This window comes from Erpetoichthys calabaricus, chromosome 3 (genome assembly GCF_900747795.2).
Source record: "Erpetoichthys calabaricus chromosome 3, fErpCal1.3, whole genome shotgun sequence".
In the NCBI taxonomy this organism is placed as follows: Eukaryota; Metazoa; Chordata; class Cladistia; order Polypteriformes; family Polypteridae; genus Erpetoichthys; species Erpetoichthys calabaricus.
This window is the reverse complement of record NC_041396.2, coordinates 96963541-96982675: the sequence shown is the minus strand read 5'-3', so window position 1 is coordinate 96982675 and position 19135 is coordinate 96963541. Positions and strand designations below refer to the sequence as shown.

At 39.7% G+C, this 19135-nt stretch overlaps 1 protein-coding gene across 1 annotated transcript in view; it reads left to right on the top strand.

Annotated features, from left to right (window-relative positions):
- The window catches only part of prkg3 (protein kinase cGMP-dependent 3), a 113242-nt gene that overhangs the window by 9998 nt on the left and 84109 nt on the right, over window positions 1-19135 (top strand). The gene's annotated exons all lie outside the window — the stretch shown is intronic.

Here is a 19135-nt window from a genome sequence, read left to right as displayed (position 1 = left end):
GAAGTTTGCTTGGCTTGGCAGGGCATTGTAGACCGCCTGCACCAGGAACCAGACTCGAAAGAAATCTCGGGCAGGTGATCCTTCATTGGAGAGTACTCTCGCACCTTGTCCACGCACCCTCTTGCCAGAGTCCTACTGTCCTGCTCACTGTCTCTTTCTCCACCTCTGCTCGGAGTAGATGGATTCTCTCCTTGCCCTGGGCCTTGCCGACCTGGGTCTTTGGGAAGTAGCCCAGATCTGCTCTACCTTTTGCCATGGTGCCCACCTGAGAACTTCTGTCACAGGCGTGACTCTGCCACCTCCACAGCCTTCTCTACCCTCCATTTCCTGCATGCCCTCACTTCTGTGCCAACTGCTGACACCTTGGAGTCCCTGTACTGTAGGGCTTCTTTGGTGTGTGCCACCATGAATTCTTCAGTGAGGCCGCTAAATGGTAGCCGTAGGATGTTACTTGTCCCATACAGTGCTGCGCTGGTGAGGCTGCGTGGGAGTCCCAGACACCTCCGAAGAAAGCTGCTGATCTTCTTTTCAAAGGACTCAACTGTTGAAAAACGGGACTGCTTATACCAGCAGAGGCCGTAGGACTCGGGGCAGTATTGAGTGCTGATAGATCCAGATATTAAACCTACCAGGCACGCCAGACCTATCAACCTTGGTGAGCCACGTCCCAAGCTTCTGGGTGGACTTCTGAATGGCAGCTGTGTCTTTCAGACTTGAGTCAAAGACTTTCCCCAAGCTCTTGACTGGCTGCTCTGTGATGGATGGGATGACTGTTCCTACAATAGCAAATTTGTACTTATCAGTCACAAGAAAAGCAACTTATTCCATTTTGCTTACACGTGCCCCTGTATGTATGCACTTTGATTCAAGACCATGCTTTAATTGGGACAAAACTAAATGTAACCAAAGGATCAATCGGCATCAAAATGTGTGGCACGGGGTGTTAACGGTTGAGGGAAGAAGAGCTCTAATCACAAGTGTGTTGTACTTGGAAAGAAGGTGAACAGGGAGTTCATATGGCAGGGAATCTGCTGTCTCATTGAATGGGTGGTAGCTGGTGTTCTAAATGTTCTCATGTGTGTCGAAACGATGGAAAAAATATTAATAGTATCTGTCTGTGTATGAGTAGAGTTAAGAGGAAACTGAGCTTGATGATTCTAACAAATGTTTCTCAGCATTTAGTTAAAATCGCTAACACCCCACACCTTGAAAATTTAACTGCGCTGCTTAACATGTATAAAAATTAAATGACTTTAAAGAACTTAACATAAGAGTAAACTTACTTAATATACTTATTGCCGTTTCAGTTAACCACTCCACAGTCCTCATTGACTAAATGTATGCTCTCTGTCAGGATAAAGAAACATTTAGAAGAGGAACGCGTTTTTTCCCCAACTGTAAATACCCCTTGCCCCACCTTTTCACGTTGATTTGTCATTTGATTACTTTTAGTTTTGCCATGATTTAAATGTGGGCTGCCACTAAATTAATTCAATATATTAGCTTTGCAGTTTATTTATGACATGTGATCTATGAACATGAATTACAATGCAATACATTTTTGTGTTGCATTTTAAACTGCTAATAACATGGCATGGCTTAGTGAAAATCAATCAATTATTTGGTTAATATGTTTTTAATTTGATATTTAATTTTAATATGTATTACATTTCAAAATAGTTAACACGTTAGATTGTATTTAATTTTGGCTCAAATAATCTTCCATAGTAGTGAGGTCAAGAGGAGAGAACAGAAAGAGAGATCTAGCAACTTCAGAAGGGAGGAACTCAGTCAATATATAAAACTCCCATTCCTGGGTAAATGAATCTACAATCATATAATGGATATCATCTCAAATATGTTTTCAAAATTCAACCATCCATTTTTCTAACCCACTACATACTGAAGATGGACACAAGGAAGCTGAAGCCTATCCCAGCAAGCATTGGACACAAGGCAGGAACACCCAGCCAGCCAATCCATCGTAGGGTGAACACATAACCATAAACATACAAGGGTCAATTTAGCATCACCAATCCACCTAACCTGCATGTCTATGGACTGTGTAAGGAAATCCACACAGACAGAGAGAGAGAACAAGCAAACTTTACACAAAATTCAAACTTTACAAACCATTGTTGTTTTAGGTCTATGGAGAGACCAAGATCCTGAATGTGAGAATGCAAAATAGGGTTGTCAGTTAAAAAGTAAACAATAAGGAGAGCTTTATAATGGTTTAAGAGGAAGGTAAGGAAGACATTTAATTACAGACACACACAAACACATTCACAAACACTCACACACACACACTTATATCTCTCTAGTATAAAAAAAAAATCTTGGAAGGTTGGAAGGAGACGAGACGTGATTATCTCAGAGAGACACTTTCAAATCCCGCGAGACGAGTCACTTCTGCGAGACGAGTCACTTGTTCAAAATCTTTGTGCCAAGAGATTATCCATGCCCGGGGCCAGAAATAAAACAAAGAGTAGATGACAAAGTAGAACGTCATAAAGAATTCAAAAACGTTGGCGCGGTACAAATGCAGAGCAGGTTAGAGATAATGGAAGTATGAAAATTCAAAAGTTTCAAAAAAAGGATAATAAAGATCGGATTAGCGCAAACAAATAGAAATTATTATTCCGTGAAATAACGGAACAGTGAAAAGAGATCGAATATATTGTTCGGATTTAAAATTTAAGTCGGAAACTTGTAGATCGTCTAATTCATGTTGTCATCAGGGAAAAAAAAAGTAGTGTTTCTTCCCAGTGAAGAGGTGTATCTGCGAGAATTAAAAGAATCCAAAAACATTGGTGCTGTACACATGCAGAGCAGGTTACAGATAATGGAAGTACGAAAACTGGAAAGTCTCAAAAAAAGGATAGGAAAGATCGCATTAGTGCAAACACATGGAAATTATTACTTGGTGAAATAACGAAACAGAGAAAAGAGATTGAATATATTGTTCGGATTTAAACTTTAAGTCTGAGACTTGTACATCATCTAATTCATGTTGCCATCAGGTAAAAAAAAAGTAGTGTTTCTTCCCAATGAAGAGGTGTATCCACGAGAATTAAAAGATTTGTTTTTGGGTGAAAGTGAAATCATTTCTCATTTGTGTGAATGCTATTGTCAGACACATTTCTTGTAGAGAGAAAGAAACAATATTCACTCACGGGCAGTTATATGTTGCGTTGTCACGATGTAATTCCAAACACTGAATTAAAATTCAATGTGATATTGATGAAAAGGTAAAAGCGAAAAGAGATCAAATATATGGATATAGGTGCCCTGCGGTGGGCTGGCACCCTGCCCCGGGTTTGTTTCCTGCCTTGTGCCCTGTGTTGGCTGGGATTGGCTCCAGCAGACCCATCGTGACCCTGTGGTTGGGATATAGCGAGTTGGTTAATGGATGGATGGATGGATGGACATAGGTGATATGACAAAAGTGCGGTGCGCGAGATGCAGATCACGCGGCACGGCAGCAGCAGCAAGCCAGCAGCTGATCAAACAAAGAGAAGGTTAAAAAAAACTGTATTTGTTTTCTATTGTATCACCCTTGTAAGAGGGTGTTTTGGAGAAGCAGCCGCATCTCCTTGTGGGGCTTCACAACGCGAGCGGCAGATATGCGAAGTGGTTGGTGCGTAGCGCAGGCCCTTTGATGACCAAAGCGAGCATGAGGCGAAGCCCCCTAGTATATATACCTAGTATATAACCATCACTCTGACCAGAACTTTCATCTTAGCCTTCAATCTTTTTGTAAAAAAGTGCTTTTTCTTTAGTCCTCCAAGTCAGATATTAACAATAGTAGTCCTCACCATTCCTTATTAATCACTCTAGTGTTCCTTAAGTGTTCTTACAAATGACTCTTGGACAGGCTCTCTTATTCGTTTTGAGGCTGTGCCAACTTCATACATTTTGTGCATTCTCCAAAGGACAGAGTTCCTGCTTTGGCTGTAGCTTTTCCTAGTTTGCCTTTATTAATTCTGTTCCCTAATCATGAAACCAGAAGAGGCAAGATCCCATGTACTTAGCTAAAATTAATTTAAAAAGGTAATGCAATTTAATATAACAATGATTGAACATGCAGAACTTTAATAACCTATCGACCTTGTACTTATTTAGATCTTTGACCATGCCCCTTTTGGATGGTTTGGATTCCAGTTTTCCAGTTGCTTGGTTACAACAAACACAGTGCACTCACTTCAGGCACCACTTTGGTGAGGCTGATGAGCTGGGCAGACGTGTTCTATCATTTCAAGCATATATTTTACAGTCCTTGCATTGTTACTTTGTTTTAGAGCTTTGATTAGTCTCTTTTGTCAAATAGAAAGTTTAAATGTTTTCCTGTGGAATGTACTTTTCTCTAAAACAAAGTTAATGTGTCTATCTGTAGAAGTGTTACTTTATGAGGAAAAAGTCGTCTACAATGTATCCTTTTGAAGCCATTACATGATTTATAATGTTTATAGGTTTATTATCATAATGTGTACAGAGTACACTGAAATTCTTACTTTCATAATGACGATTTTACAGCAATAAAAGACTTTGCAATCAATAAAATGACGAGAAGGTAATAACAAAAACAACAAAAACTGGTTATGAACCCTTTTAATAACTGGTGCCTAAAGACAACACTGGTGTCTGCAGAGTATTGCATAGAGGCTTACATATCTTCTGCACATACGTGATGTTAAGTAGGTATTGGTGGTATCCTTTTAAAGGTGAGAGTGGCAGACGGTGACTTGTCTTCTCCTGGGTCAGTAAGTTCAGTGTTGTGGATGAAGCAGACAGATTTGAGAATTCTCTGGAGTTAACTGCAACTGTCTCCTGTGATTTCCTTTGTTTTTACCCCCATTGTGAGCAAACATGCCCTAGACAGAGGTACTACTCTGTGTAAGCCTAAACAGCACAGTGCCAACAAAGGTACAAACCTGCAGATAAAGATTTCAAACTGAAGCGGTTATTTACAAGTTTTAAGAAATGTGTTTGTACTTCTTGAAAATATTTCAGAGCACATTTAAAGTGAAAAAACATCACAGTTTCTTGTTTTTTTATTACACTTTTCAAACTAAATCCTATCCTTTAACTTCTTCATAGTGTGACAGATAGGGGCGCTATTGCTCCCTTGAACCCTCAGATCAGACGCCAGACACCAGATAAAAGTCCAAATGTTATTTTATTTATAATAACAATGTGCACAAAGCACCTACACTCCACAATACTCAATAAATCAATACTCCAAACAATACACAATAAACAATCCTCCACTCCCAGACGCTTAGCCACCCTGCCTCCCAACTCAGCTCATCTGTCTGGGATTTCCCACAGTCCTTTATAGTCCATGACCCGGAAGTGCTTCTGAACCCTCCATCCGTGTGACTTCTTAGCACTTCCGGGTCAGATCAAAACTCTTCTTTTTCATCCCGGAAGCACGTCATCTCTTTTGTCCATGTGACTGGGACGTACTTCCGGGGTGCAGGGAAAATAGTCCTTACTCCTCCCTGCAGCGTCCTCTGGCGACCCCCCATGGTATCCAGCAGGGCTGTGAATAAACACTCCATTGTCCATAATTCCCTGCTGGCATTCGGGGCACTTCCACGCTACAGGGAGAGGCTCCACCTGGTGGCCTGGAGGTATTGGCCGGGATGAATGGCCGGCCATATCCCACAATAGAAATACTTTAAAGAATATTGCTTAATATGACCAAGCTAAGTGAAGTGCTTGGCAGAGAAAGTGATGGTTGCACAAACCTGCATTTAATCTGTAATTTACTTTGTGTATAAAAGTCAACTTGGATGAAAAACTGATAGCTACACATAATAAATAATATTTGATTTATATATTAATTTGTGTTATAAATCAGGTCTTTTTTGTAGTTTTTTTCTGTGACTGGAAGATTGAAAACTTTCAAAAAAGCGCAATAGAGTTCACATTTACTTTTATTCGTTTTGCTGACACTTTTATCCAAAGTGACTTACAAAAGAGTTCAACATGTTTGAGTAAACATTAGTCTGAGGGACTGTTTTGGAACAAGTGTTACAGGACAAGGCTACAAAGTTGATCTGCACAAGTGAAGAGGTCTGAACAAAATGCAGTCTAGTTACATCCTCTTGATTGCAAGAACCAATCAAAGACAGTCTTCATACACTTCTTAAACACAGGGAGGTAGTCAGCAGTATGAGGTCAAGGTGGGCAGCTCATTCTACCAGCTAGGAGTTACACATGAAAAGAGTCTGTATTGAAATTTGATGCCATGCAGAGGTGGCATCACTAGATGCCATTCATCACAGACCTGAGTGGGTGAAATAGACCCATTGACTACTCTGTAGGCAAGCATCAAGAATTTGAACTTAATATGTGTTGCTATACAGTTAGTTGAACACTGTGCCACTGTGGCTTGGTAACACATGTTGGTACTCCTGCCATCAAAGAGTCACAGTAGTCCAGATGTGACATGATCAAGGCATGGTCCATGAGTAGTGCTTCATACTTTGTCAGAAAAGGTCTGAATTTGCAAAATGTTGTACAGAGTGATGCTGAAAGACATGATCAGAAAAGGACAAATGGCCATCAATCACCACCCCAAGGTTGCATCCTGACTTGGTGGGAGTAGGCACTAGTGAACTGAGCTGCACAGAGATGGGAGTGTTGAATAGGCAGACAAGCTGGGATAAAAAGGAGGTTGGTCTTTGACAGATTGGACTGGAGATGGTGTTTCTTTATCCAGGTTGAAATATCAGTGAAATATGCAGAGATTCCAGCAGATACTGTGTGGTTGTCTTGAGGGAAGGACACATACAGCTGCATATCATCAGTGTAGCACTGATTATGAGAAACCATAGGAATGGATGATCGGGCCTAGTAAAGAGGGGCAAATAGAGAACAGGATAGGACCCAGGACTAATCATTGGGATATCCATGTGCCCCTTGTCAGGACACATCATCCTGCCCAAGAGGCAGAACTGAAACCACATAAGAGCAGTCCTAGTAATGCCGAGGTCAGAGAAGGTGAATCTTACGGTTGTCTGTGTCAAACGCAGAGGAGAGATATAAAAGAATAAAGGACAGAAGACATGTTGGTAGATGTAGCGAGCTGTAACATATCATCAAAAGTGAGTAGAGTTGTCTCAGTGGAATAGCTTGTCCTATACAAGAAAGGAAGAAACTTGGTTAGAGATTGCATGAGTGATTTAGATAGAAAGGAAAGGAGAGTGACTGTAATTACCTACTTGAGATGGATCGAGCGTGAACTTCTTCAGAAGGAGAGTTATTAGGACCTGTTTGAACACAGTAAAAAAGGTGTCTGTGCTGAGTGAGGTTGTGAGGTGTTTCACCTGCAACTTTATGCAAGTGACTCTAGCTTGTGCATTGTACAGTCCTCTTTAACAAACCAGCATCTAAAAGTCAGTTTTTAAAGGAAACATGTTGCTTAAATCAATTAAACAATAAAAAACGGTATGCAAAAAACAAAAAGAACAAAAAAAAACAAAGCATTCTGAGTATGTTACAAATGTTTCCTTGTATTTTACATACAAGTTACTACTGTAGGTCATAGTCTAAAAATACATTATTTATCTGTAACTTCCAGCTCATTATCCATGGAGTGTCATTTTATTACATTGAAGAATAAAAGTAGTCATGTGGTTGGATTTTAATGATTTACTGTGTAGACATACAGTATCTGATGTGGTGAAGGTAGAAAAAAACAGTGGTTGGCAGTGACTGTAATGCTTTGCACAGGTTAAAAACTTAAAGTGCAATGGAGCACTAAACACACACAAACTCAACAAAAGCCACAAAAAGGTTTGGGACAGCCACCCGTATATTGTTCCCTGGCTGCAAAATGAAATGAATAATTGCACAGATGTGTATAGGTTGGAATCCAGAACAGAACTGATTTGCTGGCACAAAGATGGTGGCTTTAAGGAGAGCGGAGGATGTGATGTCATCATTAGGGCCAGAACTGGAAGTAGTGTCATTGGGGCCGGGACCGGAAGTGATGTCATCAATGGGGCTGGAACAGGAAGTGATGTAATTGAGCCCAGGACCGGAAGTTTTGTCATCAGGGCCAGGCGGAATACCGTTACTGGTCTGCAGAGAAGTGAGAGAAAGAGTTAGTGCACTCCATCACCCCCTGGTCTGGCATGGAATTTCTCTCATTCAGGCCCTTCAGCTACCTCCCATGAGCACGTGTGTGACACTGACCATCCATTTGCTGAAACTCACTTAATTCAAAACGAGGCGTGAGGAAGACAAAGTTTATCCCAGCAGAACCATAGGGCACACTGACAGGACCGGTTTAGAGTTGCAATTTCAATCTGGTTGTCATAAAATAAAAGGAATTCCACGATGACAAAGAGTTGAGGACCATCCCCGTATAATGTCCAACGGAAAAAGTAAAGGAATAATTGAAAAAGGCTAATCATGTATTCAATAACAGCAATTGACAAAATGAAATAGAGACATGGCGTCTTTATAGAGGAACAAAATGGCTTGCGGAAATGATGTGGCAGGAAATGATGTCGTAACTGGAAGACGGATGTAACGTCATCAAGAGACCACCAGAAGTGATGTTATTGCGGAAATTACATCATCTTCGGGAACCGGACATAACGGTATCGAGAGGAAGCCGGAAGTGACATCATCAGCGGGAGACAGGATGTGACGTCATCAGTGGGAGCCAGATGAGGAAGTGACATTTGAGGAAGTGTGTGAGGCAAGTGTACTGGATTACTTTTCTTCTTTTGGTCTGATGAGAAAGAGAGAGAATTGTTAGTATCATAAATCAGCCCTTCATCTTGCGATGTTTCATTCACCTCAGGGTTTGTTGACTGCCTCCTAAGCGCATGTGTGTGACATGGTGTTCATAATTTTTAAATGTAAAGTAAGCTGACGTACACTGAGAAAATCCACCAAGATTGGAAGGCAACTCTTGAGTCGTGAGGCAGGAGTATTAATTACTGTATCGGCATTCTGCTCAAAGTTTAAGAAAAAATGGTCATGCAAACAGTAAATATTTGGACTGAAACACATTATAATAATGTACCAAAAGTATAATATATATTATACACATTATAAACAAGTGCTAGGAAACATGATGGATGAAAATATCAATAAACTATGTAAGTAGGGATGTGGAATACACCACAAAATTTGACTGCATTCCAATACTGAAATAATAAATCATACTTGACTGCTTATAGGCAGGGGAAGGAGTTTGTTTCCATGTAAATAACAATACAACGAACACTGTTGTATTTCAAGACCCAAAATCAAAATGCCTAGAACAAGCAAAATTATCAAAAATACAGAAAAATCCCAAATTTTGAAACGACATGATTTAATTTTCAATTAAATAATCAAGTCATAATGATTCCATAGGACTTGCCATTGATATTTATAAGTTTATGAAAGCATGTGAAATGAAGCTATGACTGATTCAGTAATTATATTTGGTGTGGCCAGTAGGGGAATCTCAGGGCCCCAAACCAAAGATACAAGCCCTGGGCTCAAATCAACTGCCTTTACTTTCAATAACATGTACATTTTACAGGCTTCCTTCCCTTAATGCTGTAGCAGCTTCAGCACTGAACAATACAGTATAGCAATTCCTCACACACTTCTCCTATTACTTTGCAAGTGTTGTCCATCTCCTCTCCTGACTCCAACTCCCCAGGTGGAGGGCTCTCTTTTAAATTCCAACCTGTGAGTACTTCTGGTGCTCAATCTATTGTTTCCAGAAAGCACTTCCAGTTCAGTCAGGTCCACAACTGTCCTTGTACAGTCAGTATACAGCAGCTCCCCCTGGTGATCCCTAAAGGTCCCCAACAAGGCAGGCCTGTGGAACCACAGCTTCCATGCTGCCCTGTGGGCTCATTATAATGGGGCTTATCAGATGGGATGCTGCCCCCCAGTGCCCTGCCCATAGCAAGCAGTCACCCTCTGTCCTGTTTTTCCAGTTTCATAAGCTCAACTAATGGGTCCTTTGATGGCTGTTGGGACTCCAGCCCTGGTGTAGTTGCTGCTGCAACATACTTTCATATCTACATCCTTGCACACAAGGGGAATATGGCTGCTCCCTCGCTTATCTTTCTTCATCATATGCTTCTGGCTAGGAGACGGTGCAGGGTCCATCTTGGCTGGGATGCCAGTTCGTCCCTCACAATAGAAGTCAAAAAAGGTCATTGTAATTTAAAATAAGAAAATAGACTTCACGGGCGGCACGGTGGCGCAGTGGTAGCGCTGCTGCCTCGCAGTTAGGAGACCCGGGTTCACTTCCCGGGTCCTCCCTGCGTGGAGTTTGCATGTTCTCCCCGTGTCTATGTGGGTTTCCTCCGGGCGCTCCGGTTTCCTCCCACAGTCCAAAGACATGCAGGTTAGGTGGATTGGCGATTCTAAATTGGCCCTAGTGTGCTTGGTGTGTGGGTGTGTTTGTGTGTGTCCTGCGGTGGGTTGGCACCCTGCCCGGGATTGTTTCCTGCCTTGTGCCCTGTGTTGGCTGGGATTGGCTCCAGCAGACCCCCGTGGCCCTGTGTTTGGATTCAGCGGGTTGGACAATGGATGGATGGATGGACATAGACTTCACCCTACTGAAGAAAAAAACACAATGGCTATCGTTATATGAATTCACTCATGAAAATTAAACAAACTGAGTCATGGAAGGTCAACCTACGTGTGGTGGTAGAGATGTTGATATGTCTTGGTCTGCATTGCCTGGCTGAGTTAGGATATTAAACATAGAAAATGTCGATGGTTATATTATTATTACATGTAGCTCAACAAAATCAGTTAGGTACACCTCAGTGCTGGCCACGGTGCTGCATGTTTTGAGCACAGCTTGTGAGTGACAGCTGCTGCAATGCTGTATGTTACATGTCAGCAAATTCCCATGCTGCACCATTTGTTTGGCTTCAGTTAAAATATGTCTAAGTCTGAGCAAATTAGATTATGATTTTTTTGATCTCTTGTGGAGAAGGAAGGCATCCAAACAAAGATCATGTTATTTCCCAATTGTAGGGTTTTACTGTTATATGCATTTTATTACTCAATGCAAAGCATTTATAGGCTGTTGTGTTTTACCCCAATTGCCAGCACTTTATGAAAAGCATACTAATTCAAATTTAAATTACTGTTGTGTAAGATATGTAATATGTTCTATCTATTCAGCTAGTATAATGATATTGTAAGATCATGTTTGATGTCCTATAAATACAAATAAACATTCATATTTGAATAATCTATGTTTATTTATGTGTATGTAGGTTGGTTCTGGCTGGGGTTAAGGTGGTAGTGGGGTCATAATGTTTTACTAGGCCCAGGAGACCCATGGTCATGGATCTGTCCCTGCTGAGAGCTGGAGCCAGACTAACCAGAGTCAGGGACAAGGCATGACTGGATGATTTCATATCTTGATATATTTCTATTCTGTTTTTTTTCTCTTCTATTATTATTTACTTTAAAGGAGCATCAACATCTATTCTTTAAATAGCTTTCTGGAGCAATTATTGAAGACTTGTCACTAACTGTTGCTTCTTGTGATCTGCATATACCAACTGTTAAATTTGCCATCTTGTATGCAGTGACATTTCATGTGATCTCAGTTGTCAGAGGATTCGGCACCTCTGATGTCATTAGTAGACATTTAACTATGCAAGTTTCTTTAAATTCATGAAGGGGATTGTAATCTGGATGCCAGTATTAATTACACTATTCTATTAATGGTTTGATGTTTTCATTTTTATTCTATCTATCTATCTATCTATCTATCTATCTATCTATCTATCTATCTATCTATCTATCTATCTATCTATCTATCTATCTATCTATCTATCTATCTATCTATCTATCTATCTATCTATCTATCTATCTGCCAGGCCTGCCTGCCTGCCTTGCAAGCACTTAAGGCATAATATGCTAGTGCAAGCGAGTGTTGCTTAAAAATTAAAGCTACACATTTTAAAAGGGATACACATGATGTAGTTCTTGAAAATTATTATTATTATGGCTTTTCACTTTATATGTTTGCTATTCACAAGATGTGTTCCATTTTTAAGTGAGGTCAATAAGATGATGTGGGTGTCCCTCTGGCAGAAGGCCGTTTCAAAGTCTAGCATGCTGAGACTGTTGGTGGTGCAGAAATGAACAGAAGAATGAGTGTATAAAAGAGGACATGTTTTAAGGACAAACAGAAGGTCAACAAATAAGTGGAAAGGTTTAATGAAGGCAGAAATGAACATTGAATGTTCACTTCTGTGATGTTTCAGGGCAACAACAAACTGATTAGATTGGTGCAACTTTGGCTTTGTAAGCAACAAAAATATATTTTTGTCTTTTCTTTTTGGCTGTTGATGGAGAGTATGATTAAAATTAGCCTTAACTTGCATATTTTATTAAGTATTGTGTCTGGAGTGGGATAGAACAGTGGTGCAGTTATTAAAGCTATGGGCTCATAGATCATGGGACCCAAATTCATTCTCCATGTGCATTCTCTAGGCACTGCAGTTTTCACTCATATTTACTGAACTGACCTGGTATGTGCGAGTAAAACATAAGATTAATTAATAATGGTATTATAAGATCATTATCTAATATTATTTCCTTTGTTCATGATTGTAGAAGGTAGAACTAAATTAACACTTAAAGTGTCTATACAGTGCAGCACCAATCAAATGTAAGTACAGTGGCTTTAAAAAGCATTCATCCCCATGGAAGATTTCACGCTTTACGTTATAAAACATTCAATCATAGTGGATTTAATTTTGCTTTTTTGACACTGTTCAGCAGAAAAAGACTCTTTAATGTCAAAGTGAAAACAGTCTCGGCAAAGTGGTCTAAACTAATTACAAATACAAAACACAAAATTATTGATTGCATAAGCATTCAGAACCTTCAAGTCAGCCTTGTTTCTGTGTGCTCAGATCTCTATCAGCTTTGTACATCAGGACACTGCAATTGTATACCTCATCGTCTTTACAAAACTGTCCAAGGTCGGTCAGGTTGCATGGGGATTGTGAGTGAACAGCCTTTTTCAACTCCAGCCCCAAATTTTCAATTAGACTGAGTTCTGGGCCTTTTTCTTAGGCACTGTATTTATTGCAGTTATTGAGATTTTCCTGTAGTTGTAACTAACAGGAGTTCATGATGGCACAGTGAGTAATATACTCAACCCTATGATTCTTGGATTGTGACTATGGGGATTTTTCCCCAGGAGCTCCAGTGTCTTCCCCACAGTCCAAAGGCATGCACTTGGCTTGATTGGACTTCAAACCACAAGGCTGCTGCTTCAAATCCCACTCCCAAATCAGCAAGTGACACTGATCAACACACTTAACCTTCTTGTGCTACAATAAACTGCACTGTATACCTCGCATGTTGCCTGGAATAAATGCTATTAAACAAATATACAATAATACTAATCATTTTCTGTAAATAAACTGATGCTAAATGGATACTTCCTGTTCAGCGCTGGCACTTGAATTTGTGGGCTCCAGTTCCATATCATCCTGTACTCAAAGGGTCTTCAGAAAATTGATGTCTAGCAAATACGCATTATAATTATAACTCACTTTTGTGATCTTGTAAGGAAATATTGTGTTTTCATTCCATCTTGCAATGATATTGCAGCCTATAAAACAACTTTCTTTTGAGGAATTGTTTCGTCGATTAGCATCCTATGGTGACCCTATTTTCCCCTTTGTATTCTTTATTGTGTAGACACCTTAATACAACATTCAAAATTCCATACTCTTACCACTCTGTGGTCAGGTATGTTAGCACTTCCACCCCCCTTTCCTTCTACATCTGTAATCTCAGGCAGTTAGACAGACTAAAAGAACAGGCAGGAGTTAAGTTACACAAAGGGGTCCTCTAGAGCGGGGGTCCCCAACTCCGGTCCTGGAGGGCCCCAGTGGCTGCAGGTTTTCATTCTAGATCTTTTCTTAATTAGTGCATTGTTTTTTCTGCTAATTAACTTCATTTGAAATCATTTTAATTGACCTGTTTTTTAAGATTTGTACTCCTGAGTTTTTTCATTGTTTCTCTGAATTGCTTCATTTCTTTCCTTAAATGGCACCCAAACAGAAATGAAATGTGAAGTGAGGGAGCCAACAGAAGACCAACTAAGTCAGGGCCTGAAACTCCAAAAAATTTCACTCCAAGCAGTTGCTTAATTAGGCACTGATTTATTGTTTATTAAACCTGTTCTTTTATTCCATGGCTTATTGCTGGTCTCATTGTGAAATAGCAGACATTTCTGAAATTGTTGTTTTTCTCTTTTCTAAGAGCACTGGTCAAATGTTTTGGGGACCTGAGCAGATCAGCATTCCTGAGACCTTCACCTTTCTTTATTTTCAGATATTGTATGATTTACATTGTTGATCATATTTTGCTGGTCATGTTTTGGTTCATTTTGTATCTCATTATTGTTTGGCTGCTAATTAAGGAAAATGAAACAATTAAAGAGTCTGAGTCTTCAAGAGCAAGTCAAATAAAATTAATTCAAAAGAAGTTAATCAGGAGCAAAAACAAGTCACTAATTAAGAAAAGGGTTAGAATGAAAACCTGCAGTTACTGGGACCCTCCAGGACCAAAAATGGGGACCCCTGCTCTAGAGTGCCTCTTTCTCTTGCACAATTTGTCTCAACAACTAATCAGCACATCGTCACCTCATAACAGGCTTAAGTTTCGAGTTCGGTATTTTTCCTTTCAGCCGTTTTAGCTCTAGACCATCCTCAAGAAACTGTGGCATACAGACACACACAGACAGATACACCCATCATCGAAATATCAATGTTTTCGGTATCAGGAGACCCATTGAAAACTGACGAATCTAAAGCTTTCTCTCCAAAACTCATTTTGAGTGAGAGAAAACAAATTGTGGATTGGGAAACTAGTCCATTATAACTGCAAATAAGTGTGAGTGTGAGTGCATGTGAGACAGAACAGCTGACCAAGTTTGTGCTTAGCCTCCCTGAGAGATGGTGCCAGTTACCTATATTAGGGATGTGTTCTACAGACTTATCATGGTGCTTTAATTGAGCAGATACGTTTATCGATTCACAAAGACGGCAACAAAAGTACACCACATTCTCATTTTTCTCACGGTACAGTACACCATCCATGATCTACTTATCCTTTCTCTATTTTTCATTTGTATATAATAATTAGTAAATCTACTCCAATCATTATTTACAGAATAAACTTTAGTTTTCACCAGAACAGTGGTCTTTATCTGATAGATGATTTGGTCAGAGAGCGGGGTCGTCATTTATAATGGCAGTGTTGTTGTGTTGGAGTAGAAAAGGCTCACCAACATTTTCATCTGTTTTTTCACTGTCACTACAAAGAGGGGTACAGGTAATTTCAGTACAAGCATTTTCATGTTCCTCTTTGTCTGAAGCTGCAGAAGCCACCACATTGTGGGTTAGACTCAGGAAGAAAGAGTTAAGTTTGGGGAGATTCTCCATGTAGTGAGAAGTCCAGCAAAATGACACCTTTTATTGGCTAACTAAAAAGATTATAATATGCAAGCTTTTGAGGCAACTCAGGCTCCTTCTTCAGGCAAGACGTTAGCCAATAAAAGTTATCATTTTGCTTGACTTCTCACTACATTAATAATGGCTAACATGGTACAACACTCTAGTACTAGGGAGATTCTCCATTAATTTCTTTGTTTTGTCTTTTTTCTTTCATTTGTCTGATCTGGAGGGATAACTACATTTTATTTAGTTGCTGCAAGCTTATGTTATAAACTTTTAGGTTTCAATGTTCAATTTAATGTAGTTGATTCTTGCGTTCTTATGAATTCCTTGTGACTGTTGTAACTGGCTGCCTGCTACGCAGAGTCCAGGGATGTTGGAACAGTCTACTTTTCCCACAAGGAATGGAGTAGGTGTATGCATCAAAGAAGATGCTGTTGAGAGGGACAGCAGCTTTATGTAGCATAGAGTTAGCATCACTGATAACCTGAAGTGGGCACAACAAATTCACTATAGTCAAGGTGCCTCAACAATACCTTTACTTCCATAGACACCTGACAAAACTCTGGAGGTCTCCGTCTATGCTTACACACCAACTTCAACAAGTGCACAGTAAAGTTCATATGTGGTGGCTGCATAACATCCTGGTACAGCATTTGCTCAGCTCAAGGTCAATGCAGGGTGAAGTCGGCGACACAGCAACACAGCTACCTTACATTAAGGACATATACTTTATGGTCAAACGTATGTGGACACCATTCCAAATTATTAAGTTCAAGTGTTTCAGCCAAATCCATTTGTTAACAGGGGCATAAAGTCAAGCACATAGCCCTGCAATCTCCATTAACAAACACTAGCAGTAACATGGGTCATGCTGGAGAGCTCAATGGCTTTAAATGTGGCACTGTCATAGGATGCCACTTTTGCCACAACTCACTACATGAAATTTCTGCTCTGCTAGATTTGCCCCAGTCAGCTGTAATTGCTATTATTGTGAAGTGGAAGCAGCTAGGAGCAACAACAGTTCAGACACAAAGTGGTAGGCCATGTAAACTCACAGAGCATGACCTCCTAGCATGTAAAAATCGCCCATCCTCTTTTGCATCACTCAGAATAGAGTTCCAAACTACCTCTGAGAGCAACATCAGCACAAAAACTGTATGCTGGCAGCTTAATAAAATGGGTTTCTATGGCCGAGCAGCTGCATACAAGCCTATGATTACTAAGCACAATGCCAAGCGTCAGCTGGAGTGCTGTAAAACACGTCAACATTTGACTCTAGAACAGTGGAAATGTGATCTCTCAATATGTAACGCATATTGCCTCATTCAAACTTAATAAACAGCTCTTTTCCAAGCACACTTTATTCCTGCAGTTGTGGAAAGAGTTTTGAATTCTTTAAACAGACAAAACAGACAAAAAAATTTAACTAATTTTCAGCAAAATTCAACTCAACTTGTTTCTAACTTTCTCAGATTTAATAAAATTCAAAGGTGTCTTCTCTGCAGTGGGTTGGCACCCTGCCCAGGATTGTTTCCTGCCCTGTGTTGGCTGGGTTTGGCTCCAGCAGACCCCCGTGACCCTGTGTTCGGATTCAGCGGGTTGGGAAATGGATGGATGGAAAGGTGTCTTCTTCAGATTTACTCTCCTGGAAAGGGTTGGGGACACAACATTTGAGATGGAACTGAAAGAGAGAAGCACCACATCTTAGGAAAGCGTGTTTACATTAGCAAAACCAAACTTTTAAAGATTTTTTATTACCGTGAGATTCAAGACTTGTGTATTAAAGGCAGCTGACATGCAGCTGTTCCCACATCTTTCTGTCTTAAGTTTGTAAGAACATTTGCTTTTTATATTTTATAGCAAAATATTTGCAACTCAGAAAGCAAAAGCAGAGATTTGTTTACTATATGCATCATCATAAATATAATATTTTAGTGCAAAACAGTATTTAAAAAAATCTTTAATGACAGTCTGAATGGGCAGGCACCTCCAAAACTCTTTCACATTGATGGGGCTGCTTGGTGTTCATAATACATTCTGACAGGAGGCACAGGAGCTTGTCTGTCCAAGTTTCTGTCCACTGTACAAAGTCAGATTCATTGGTACATGTTCATAGCCAGAGATGCTGGTGTTATTCTTACCTAAATTATGTCTGCATAAAGTCTGCATGAATTCTGTTTGTTTATTGTGCAGCAATAAAGTGTCTGCCTTTTCTACCAATCAGCATTTCATGCTATAGTTGTTTACTTTTTCAAGATAAATTACTTTCAGCATTATCAAGTGGAAATTAAACTAATAATACAAACTAGGCTTATCTTCTACCCTTTGTGGAAATGTAAGCTAGTAATAAATATGCAACATTATTAATTTACTGAGTGCATTCAATTTGTGTTATTGGAAGATGAAGACTAATTGATGGTGTTATAAAGGTATAGCAACTGAAAAAACTGAACAACAAACATAGATGTACAGTAGTGCTGGGATCAATGGCAGATTCCCCATTTAATTTTAGTGGTCGTATAAAATTCAGAGGACCAGTCTGTTCCTTGGCTTCATCAGCCCATAAGACCTGCTTCTGAGGACATAGTTCTATCTCCTTTAGATGCAGGATGATGAGTGAATGCTGTCTTCTGGATGTCACAGATTCTCATTTTTTTTTTCCTCTGGACTAAATGTAGACAGAGGATGGTTATTAATGAAGGTGTCACATCACTGTTTGCCCCTATTGTTCTTACCTGCTTAGAGACCCTAAAACGCTTCATGAGAGTGCATGCCTGACAATACCTGTAACTCTTGATCTAGATTGCCTGTGCCAAACTGTTGTCAATATTAGGTTCATTTATTTATAAAATTATTGTATCTACTTGGAAGGTAATATATGTATAAGCAATGTCACACATGTGTGCCAGAGAATCACCTTCCAAGTTAACTTAAAGTAAGTAGTACCACCCCGGGACGAGAGGGGGCACTGCAGCTAACAGTCTTGTCTCCTTCTTCCCTCACAGCCTGGAGAAACTGCCCTTTAAGGGCACTGAAGCAAAAGAAGCCCCATTCTGCATATTCTAAAAGGAGAGAATGCTCATGGAGGATGGTGTCTCATTTACATGTTGACCCAGCTCCTGTGTTGATCCAAGCCAGAAATGACCTTTTGCAAACATTCTATGAAGAGAATTGCAGTATTTGTTGTTAAAACACACTTTGAACTGTTTGATTTTCATTTATTTTATCAAATATTTGTTAAACAGGGTTTTTTGGCCAGTTGGCACCCAAAGCAACCTGCTTTATGCTGCACCATCATTACGCCTCCACTACATCAGATTTAAATTTACTTTGTTACTGCAGCCACAGGAAACAGGAAATATTGTTTCAAATATTTTATAAAAAAAAAATGGCTTCTGAGATACTCTACCATACTTAGCTGAATATTACCTGATCAACCATATGACAATTATTTTCTTATTTATTAATTATTTATTGACCATTTCTCCAAGTAGGTGCTGTAGCTGCAACAAAAATGCAAAAATTAAAAGAATTTAGTATTTTTTTTATTCATTACATTATAATTTGGGTTAAAGAAGTGAAAAGCAAAGCAGGTCGCTCTTATAAAATAAATACAGATGTGTGGGTGACGTTATTTATTTTGATTCCTGTTG